Raw genomic sequence first — 7950 nt, 5'->3', positions numbered from 1 at the left:
TCCTAATACTTCCTGAATGGTCCCCTAACTGGGGACCAAACATTCACAAACACAAGCCTTTAAGGGACAGTCTCATTCAAACCACCAGTGTCCCACTGAAATTCACATCTCCTAGGATTCTTGGAGAGCCTTTTAGCTGGTCAGCTAGCAGTTTGGAGACAAGCCATTTCAGATTCTAGTGGGTTCTGACCCAGCGTCTAGTGTCTGTCTCCTCCTTCAGAAGGCTACCTGGTCCTGGAAGCACAGGCTTCCCCGGCAGGCGAGACCTCTTCTCACGCTGTGGTCTCAGCCGTGGCTGGAAGCTTCTATCTGGGACCATCTCAACATGAGGTCCAGGTCCAGCATGGTCCCTCAAGGCCAGTAGTGGGGTGCCTCCTGCTGGCTTCTGCTGGGGAAGCACTGGAGCAGAGCCAGAAGGGGCAGGCTGGTGACCCCTCTGCTGCCTCCGTTTTCTCATCTGTCTAATGAATACAGTGACAATAACAACACAGTAATTACACCCCAGAGTTCTATGAGTGACAAACAAGTGTCACATGGGTGCCTTTCAATTCTGGCAGCAGCTCACAGTGTCCTCAGTGGTGAGCCAAAAGCTGCTGCTTTTGAGTTCGTGCCTCACAGTTTAAATAGCCCATGTGTGTCCCAGTACATAAGCATGCATGTGCGTATTCACAGATGTACATACATTCCACATATGTTTATACTGCCACACAAACACCTTGACACATCCACATCCATATACACCTACTTCACATGTACACACCATGCCTATAAACACAAACGCACACACACACACACACACACACACACACACACACACACACACGCACACGCACACGCTGCCTCTGCTCCCGTCCCTGGGAAATCTCCTACATCCTCGAGTCCGTCTCTTAGCAACCCTTCATCCACAGTAAGCGCCTTTGCCTTGAGCTGGGCCGTGCAACTTACGGTTGCTCCAGGTTTGACAGTAGCTCCTTCCACACTGCACCCAAGCAACCCACGGAGGGAATCCTGAAAACGAGGGAAAGCTGGATCCAGATCCCCATGGCCCTGCGATTGTGGAGCTAGAGATCCCACGCAGCCGTCTTTGCCCACCTTCCTTGAGGCCACTCCCTCTGAGGGACTGAAAGATTCCCTTCAGAGCTCAGCAATGGCCTGACTTTGCTTCTAACCCTGGAACTTGATTCAGACCCAGTGGGACCAGCTTCCCCCAGGGTGGAAGCTCTTCTTTTGGTTGAGGCAGAGGTCTGGGGACATGTGTGGTGGAGGAAGGAACAGGACCTGGGATCTGGCCATTGTCACTACTGTGCCTATAGCCGAGATGTGACAGGTGCCGTGTGTTAGTCTGAGAAGTCAGCGAGGCCTTTGAGGGTCCAAGGGTTCAAACAGGAACAGCTGGACCGTGGGCATGCAGTTGTGAGGTATACCCACAGCAGACCGCCATACAAACACTCATTGCTGCTGGCGACTGCATGGGGAACTTGCCCAAACCATGCTGCCGTTTATCCCTTTGTCTTTGATGCACAGAAATCACACCCTGGTTGTTGTCCCACTTCTGCGAGCACGAAAGCAGAACTAAGCAGGCGAAAGGCAAAGGTTATATATGTGGGGCTTTCCTGGAACTATAGGACTCTTTGATGGACTGAGTCTTTGTTCCTGTTTTGGCAGAGGTTGGGAGCTTATGGGGTTCTAAAGTCAGATGCCTCTAACACAGCATCAGTTGTGCTAACGTCTGAGAACCTGTTACAGTACAGACAGACGATGGCCGTGAGTTGAAGCCAGAACCACACACAAGCCTGAGCCAGCAGGGCTGTCAGCAACCCTGATTCTCCTGGCCACTTAACCCCGGGCAGGACGTGGGGAATCAAACCTAATCAGGCTCTCCTGCTGTCAACACAGCTGCGTCCACCGCTCATCCTTGTGGCAGCAAGATGCAGAGAGCGCTGCAGAAGGGACAGACAGACTGCCTGTTGGAAAGAAGCTGGGCTGCCCTGCTCCACATACCCCAGATGGAGGTGCAGGAAAGAATTACAGTACTACGTGCGCATGAGTCTGCCTTGTGTGTGTCTGTGTGGACCGGAGCAGCTGGGTTGTGGAGACGATGAAGGTACGCTCGGAGGTGGGAATGTCCAGCGCTGAACAGAGAAGGTGGACTGGGGAACCTTTCATCAGGACAACTGCTGTCTCAGAGGCTCCCAATGGGGGGGTATGGGGGCTGGGTGGGCGGGGAAGACAGACCAGGAGAACCGCTGTGCCGTGGGCACCCTCTGCTGGCTGACCGTGCATCCTACACTCCTAGCCTCGTAGATAGGAAATTGACCCAACTGAACAAACTGGTAAAAGCTGGTGAGTAAAAGGATTTCTGTATCAATACAGTAGAACTGGAGGGAACCCCACTCTGTTCCCCATTCCCAACCTGCATAGGTTACATTCCTGTAACTACTGTGAAAGGAACTGTGTCCCTGAGGCAGAGACTTTTAGAAATGTCTCCCTTTGGGCTACTTCCTGCTTTGAGAAGTCTCAACACCTCAGGGCCTTCGGAGCTACCCTGGAATGTGGTCTCTCCTTGGCTACACAGTGGCCAAAGGCCAGACTGCCGCTCTCTGGTCCTAAAGCAGGTCTCTCCAAAGAGCTGTGCCTTGAGAGGAGGGGGGACAAGCAGAGCTCTCCCCACTGCCCCCCAGCTTCTCTTCCTTCGTGGAGTGAGCCCGGCTGAAGGCGAGCCCCACCTGTGAACTACAGACGGGAAGAGTGGAAGTACATTGGCAGGGCTCCCGTGAGGATAAGCCAGGTTCCCCCAGTGAAAGAACAGAACAATTCGCGGGGCACCTTCTCTCACCGTCCCCTCTAGGGCAGTTGAAATAGGGAGAATGCTGCCTGTTCTTTTAAGTAAAGTTTTATTAGAACACACCTGTGTTGTCTGCTCACTTATGCATTGTCTGTGCTTTGTTCATAACAGCAGCGAAGACCATGTAACCACAGAGCCTGGAAGTACTGGCCATCTGGTTCTTCATAGGATGTAAAGATAAAAGTGTGCTTGTTGTTCATGCACCCGCACTTGGGGAAAGAGGAAGGGAAGGAAAACAGAGTTTCACTCCACAACCCGTTTCGTACTGAAATTGTGTGCGCCATTCCTGGTCTCACACAGCTGTAATCCCAGCTCTTGGGAGGTGGAGACAAGAGGACCAGGAATTCAAGGTCGAGCGCAGCTACGGAGCAAGGTGGGGGCCAGCCTAAGCTACGGGAGACCCTCTCAAAAACAAAACAGCATTTTTTCAAAAGCAAAATGGAAACAATGACACAATTTTTAATATTCTCTATACTTTTCAGCATTGAAAACGTATTTGGGTAATAATGAGAATGAAGAGAGAAAAAGGCAATGCAATGTACTGTATTCCTGACCGGGAATGGGCCACACTGTATGTGCCCGTGTCTGTGTGCAATGCGTGGTCCCCCTGGGCCACACTGTATGTGACCGTGTCCGTGTGCAGTGCATGGGTCCTCTGGTCCACACTGTATGTGACCATGTCCGTGTGCAGTGCATGGGTCCTCTGGTCCACACTGTATGTGACCATGTCCGTGTGCAGTGCATGGGTCCTTGGTCCACACTGTATGTGATCATGTTGTCCGTGTGCAGTGCATGGTTCCTCTGGTCCACACTGTATGTGGCCGTGGCCGTGTGCAATGCTGTGGTTCCTCTGGTCCACACTGTATGTGCCCGTGTCCATGTGTGATGCTGTGGTTCCTTTGGGCCAGAGTTTGGGTGGAGAGAGGGAAGGAATCTCTGTATAAAATGCAGAACTTTAAACAATGCACCTCTACAGCCAGGCATGGCAGCACACACCTTTAATCCCAGCACGCAGGAAGCAGAGGCAGGTGGATCTCCACGACTTCGAGACCAGCCTGGTCTACAAAGTGAGTTTCAGGATGGCCAAAGCTATATGATGAGGCCCTGTCTTCCTGTGATGTTGGAAGTGTTGATAGGGACTCACTAAGTGTACTCGAGGGAGCAACTAGGGAAGTCACGTGCCTGGCCTTTTGGGAGACATATTTTTGGACGGTCATGCTGTCTCCAGGCCCTTTGCCCTTAGTGACTGGCTGCTTTAGTCAGCCAGTCAGCAGGCGCTTGAGTGTCTGCATATTCCAAGAACAGAGACAGGGAGCCCGTTATTTATGGAAAGGCTTGTGAGAATGCTGGGAGTCTTGGAAGAGCTTCACAGGGGAGGAATGCCTGCGCAGGCCTGCCAGTCTTGTTCACATTCCCTGGGGATGCCTGAGCTCAGGAGCGAGGGAGTGCTTGATGGCTGGTCCCAGGGTGGGGCCCAGGGGAATGCTGCTCCCCCCCTCCCCAGCCCTGCTGGCTCATAGCAGGAGCACAGAGGCTGAGAGCCAGGCAAAGGTAGCAGCATTAGCTCCCTGTCACCATCCACCGAGGTGGCCACCCTGATTTCAGCCATGTGCTTCTGAGCCGGCCCTGTAAGGCCCTTCTGGGAATGGCATTGCACCAAGGACCCGATGTGAGCGTACTCACGGGGTTGGTCTAGACTAATTGGATCCCTGTGGTTAGAAGGGGAAACTGCCTGGTGTTCCCATTCTCTCCTGGGACTAGACTGCAGGGCTAGCCCTCCAGACAGAGCTGGCCTCTAGAACAAGCCCCCTGTGTCACTTGTGTCCCTTAGACACCATGGAAGGTGATGCTCTGTGTGACTTGAAGGGCAGTGTCTGGGTGCCATCCTGAGAGAAAACCTAGAAACAGCTTCCCAGGGGTTCTGAGATCTGGGCACAGCCCCAGAGTGAAGAAAGGCCCAGAGAGGTAAGGCAGGGAGGAGCCAGATACTGAGGAACTAATGGGCACAGCCGAAAAGGGCAGAGAGAAAGACAGCCCTGCCCCCCACGACTGGCCAGGAGACTCCATCCATTGGGAGTGATCCTGGCGTTGGGAAGCCCTGAGACAGTCCAGGGCCGGTCTACCTTGGGGGCCAGGGCTCCAATGTTCACAGCTGCAGAGCCTGGGAACTCTTCAGCTCCTTGGTCACCTGACTTCAGCTCATCAGCCACAGCAGGTGCTAGAGTCTGACGGGGTCCCTGGAGGAGAGCAGGAGCTGGCTCTTCACCTGTGATGCTCTCGATGCCGGGGTCACTTCCCACACCCCCAGGGCACTGAGGAGGCACGCCCCAGCTTGAGTATCCTTCCCACTTCTCTGTACAGAACTGACCGTCTCCCGCTTCTGAAAATCTATAGAGAAGCTGCCCCATCGCTGCATGCTATTTTTCACTATTTTCTTTAAATTTTAAAATATTATATTTACACTCTGGGATAATTTGTAGAGGTTGGTCTATTTTCCTTCTGCCATTGTGGGTCCTGAGGATGGGACTCAGGTCATCAGGTTTAGTGACAAGTTCCTTCACTCTCTAGGTCAGTTGGCAGCTCTTTTTTTTCCTTGTTATTTTCCTATTCTTTTTCATATACCTGTAGCAATATGACCTGTGTAGACCAGTTAAAAGCTACCACAACAGTGCCTCTGAGTGCATACCTCTCTGGCCCTTGCCTTCTGCTCTCTGGGGGACATTGTAAGATCATGCCACCATACACATGAAATGTATTCACACCTTGGTCTTGAAATCCCAGCCTCCAGAACTGTAAGCAAGGAACCTTTTTTCTTCATAAATTATGGGGTTTCTGGTATCTAGAGATAGCAGCCAGAATGGGCTAAGATGGAGGGAATGGATCCAAAAGCCAGTCCGAAGAAACAGCATCTGGAGCCGACTTGGAGAGAGATACTGTTTGGGGGAGGGGAAACGTGGTATCTAGGGAGAAGAGCATTTGGCAGTCAGTTAATAAGGGAGGCGGTTCTCCCAGGAGGTGAGTGCAAGGGCAAAGAACCCTGGTGGAGGCCCTGGGGAGGAGACTGGCTTCCTGCAGGAAGGAGACCCGGGCACTGGGGATGAGGTCTGCCTGGCAGCCTCCCCTGCAGATGTGCTGTTATCTGCTCAGATGTCAGAGGCAGACGGATAGAAAACCACCATATATAAAGGGACCCACAGTGCGTCCCTGCCAGCACCCTTCTATGGCAGTCAGCAGGACGACCCAGTGTGTCCCTGTGGGAAGGGCTCTCCACACTGCTGGGATGCTTACCAAAGCAGGAAAACCCAGCATTTAGATGCTGGGGAAAGGAGCAAGCTTGACCACTTTCACAAAATGTGGAGTGGGGGAACCCAGATTCCTCCCACAGGCACCCTGAATCTATCAAGTGCCCATTGCTCTCTGGGCATGTCTGCTTGTCCAGAACACGGATGCACGCGGAAGCAGCCACCCTAAGCCATAGCTACCGTTCTAGAGCAAGGTTCCCCTCCTGCCCTGGCCTGGGCCTGGGTGGGTGCCCGAGTGACTCGGTTTCTTAAGAACGAAGCAGTAAAATGTCCTGAAACAAAGATGAAGCCGGTGCAGCTCCACATCACTCAGCAGATGGCAACTTCCACCTAAATTTCACCTTTTCTGCTAAATTTCACTGCCAGTATAAAGGTGTCATAAGCAAACACGTGTCAAAGCAGTTATTGACTCAACAATGCACTTACTGCTAGCGACCAACAGTGGGCGCTAGATAGCATCACGGCTCACTGATCACAAATCCTAAGGTTGCAAATTGATAAGAAAAGGAGCCGGGCTGTGGTGGCACGCCTTTAATCCCAGCACTCGGGAGGCAGAGGCAGGCGGATCTCCGTGAGTTCGAGACCAGCCTGGTCTACAGAGCTAGTTCCAGGATAGGCTCCAAAGCCACAGAGAAACCCTGTCTCGAAAAACCAAAAAAAAAAAAAAAAAAAAGAAAAGAAAAGGAAAACAAAAGATTGGACCAGAGAGATGGCTTAGCCATTAACCAGAGGAACTGAGTTTGATTCCCAGAACCCATGTTGGGTGGCTCACAACTGCCTGTAACTCCAGTTCCAAGGGGTATCTCTGGCCTCCACAGCCACCCAACTTATACATACATGCATGCACGCACGCGCGCGCGCGCGCACACACACACACACACACACACACAATTAAACATAAAGTGAAACTTAAAATCACACCTAACCAGGTGTGGTGACAAACACCTTTAATGCCAGCACTTGGGGAGGTAGACCCTGGCATATCTCTTGAGAGTTGAGGCCACCCTGGTCTACATAGCAAGTTCCAAGATAGCCAGGGCTATATAGAAAGACCCTGTCTTAAAAAACAATCAAGCAATCACTCACATCTCTGGGCAGGTCTGTGAGACTTTCTGGGAAGGACTGTCTACTGTGAACAGAATCATCCTTAGCCTGGAGTCCTGGACAGAACAGAGAGGGAAAAGGAGAGAGCCAGCTATAATGGCCGATGCTGGTTGTCACCTTGGGATATCTGGAAGTGGGAACCCTCAGTTAGGGGTTGCCCCAGTCAGACTGGCCTGTGGGACTCTCTGTGAGGGCGTTTTTTTGATTACCAATTGATGTGGGGGCCCTCTGTGTGTGGTACCATTCCCTGGGCAGGTTAGTGAATTAGAGCAAGGAGCAAGCCCAGAAGCAGCCGCCCTCTGGTTTCTGCTTCCCGCTCCTGCCCTGAGTTCTTGCTTTGGCTTCCCCCTGTGGATGACTGTAAGCTGTAAGATGAAATAAAACCTGTCCTCCCCAAGTTGCCTTTGGTCATGATGTTGCCCACAGCAACAGAATTCAAACTAGAATTCTCCATTTCCTGATTTGCTCGTGTGCACAAGCAGCCTCCCTCCTGCCACAATGGACTGGACCCTCCAACCCTGAGCCCAAATAACCTCTCCTAAGCAGCTTTTCCCAGGTACCTTTTGTTTGGTCTTTTCGAGACAAAGTTTCTCTGTAGCTCTGAAGCCTGTCCTGGAACTAGCTCTTGTAGACCAGGCTGGCCTCAAACTCACAGAGATCCGCCTGCCTCTGCCTCCCGAGTGCTGGGATTAAAGGTGT

Source organism: Microtus ochrogaster, unplaced genomic scaffold (genome assembly GCF_000317375.1).
Source record: "Microtus ochrogaster isolate Prairie Vole_2 unplaced genomic scaffold, MicOch1.0 UNK7, whole genome shotgun sequence".
NCBI classification, from domain to species: Eukaryota; Metazoa; Chordata; class Mammalia; order Rodentia; family Cricetidae; genus Microtus; species Microtus ochrogaster.
The sequence above is the reverse complement of the archived record's forward strand: the minus strand, read 5'-3'. Positions refer to the sequence as shown.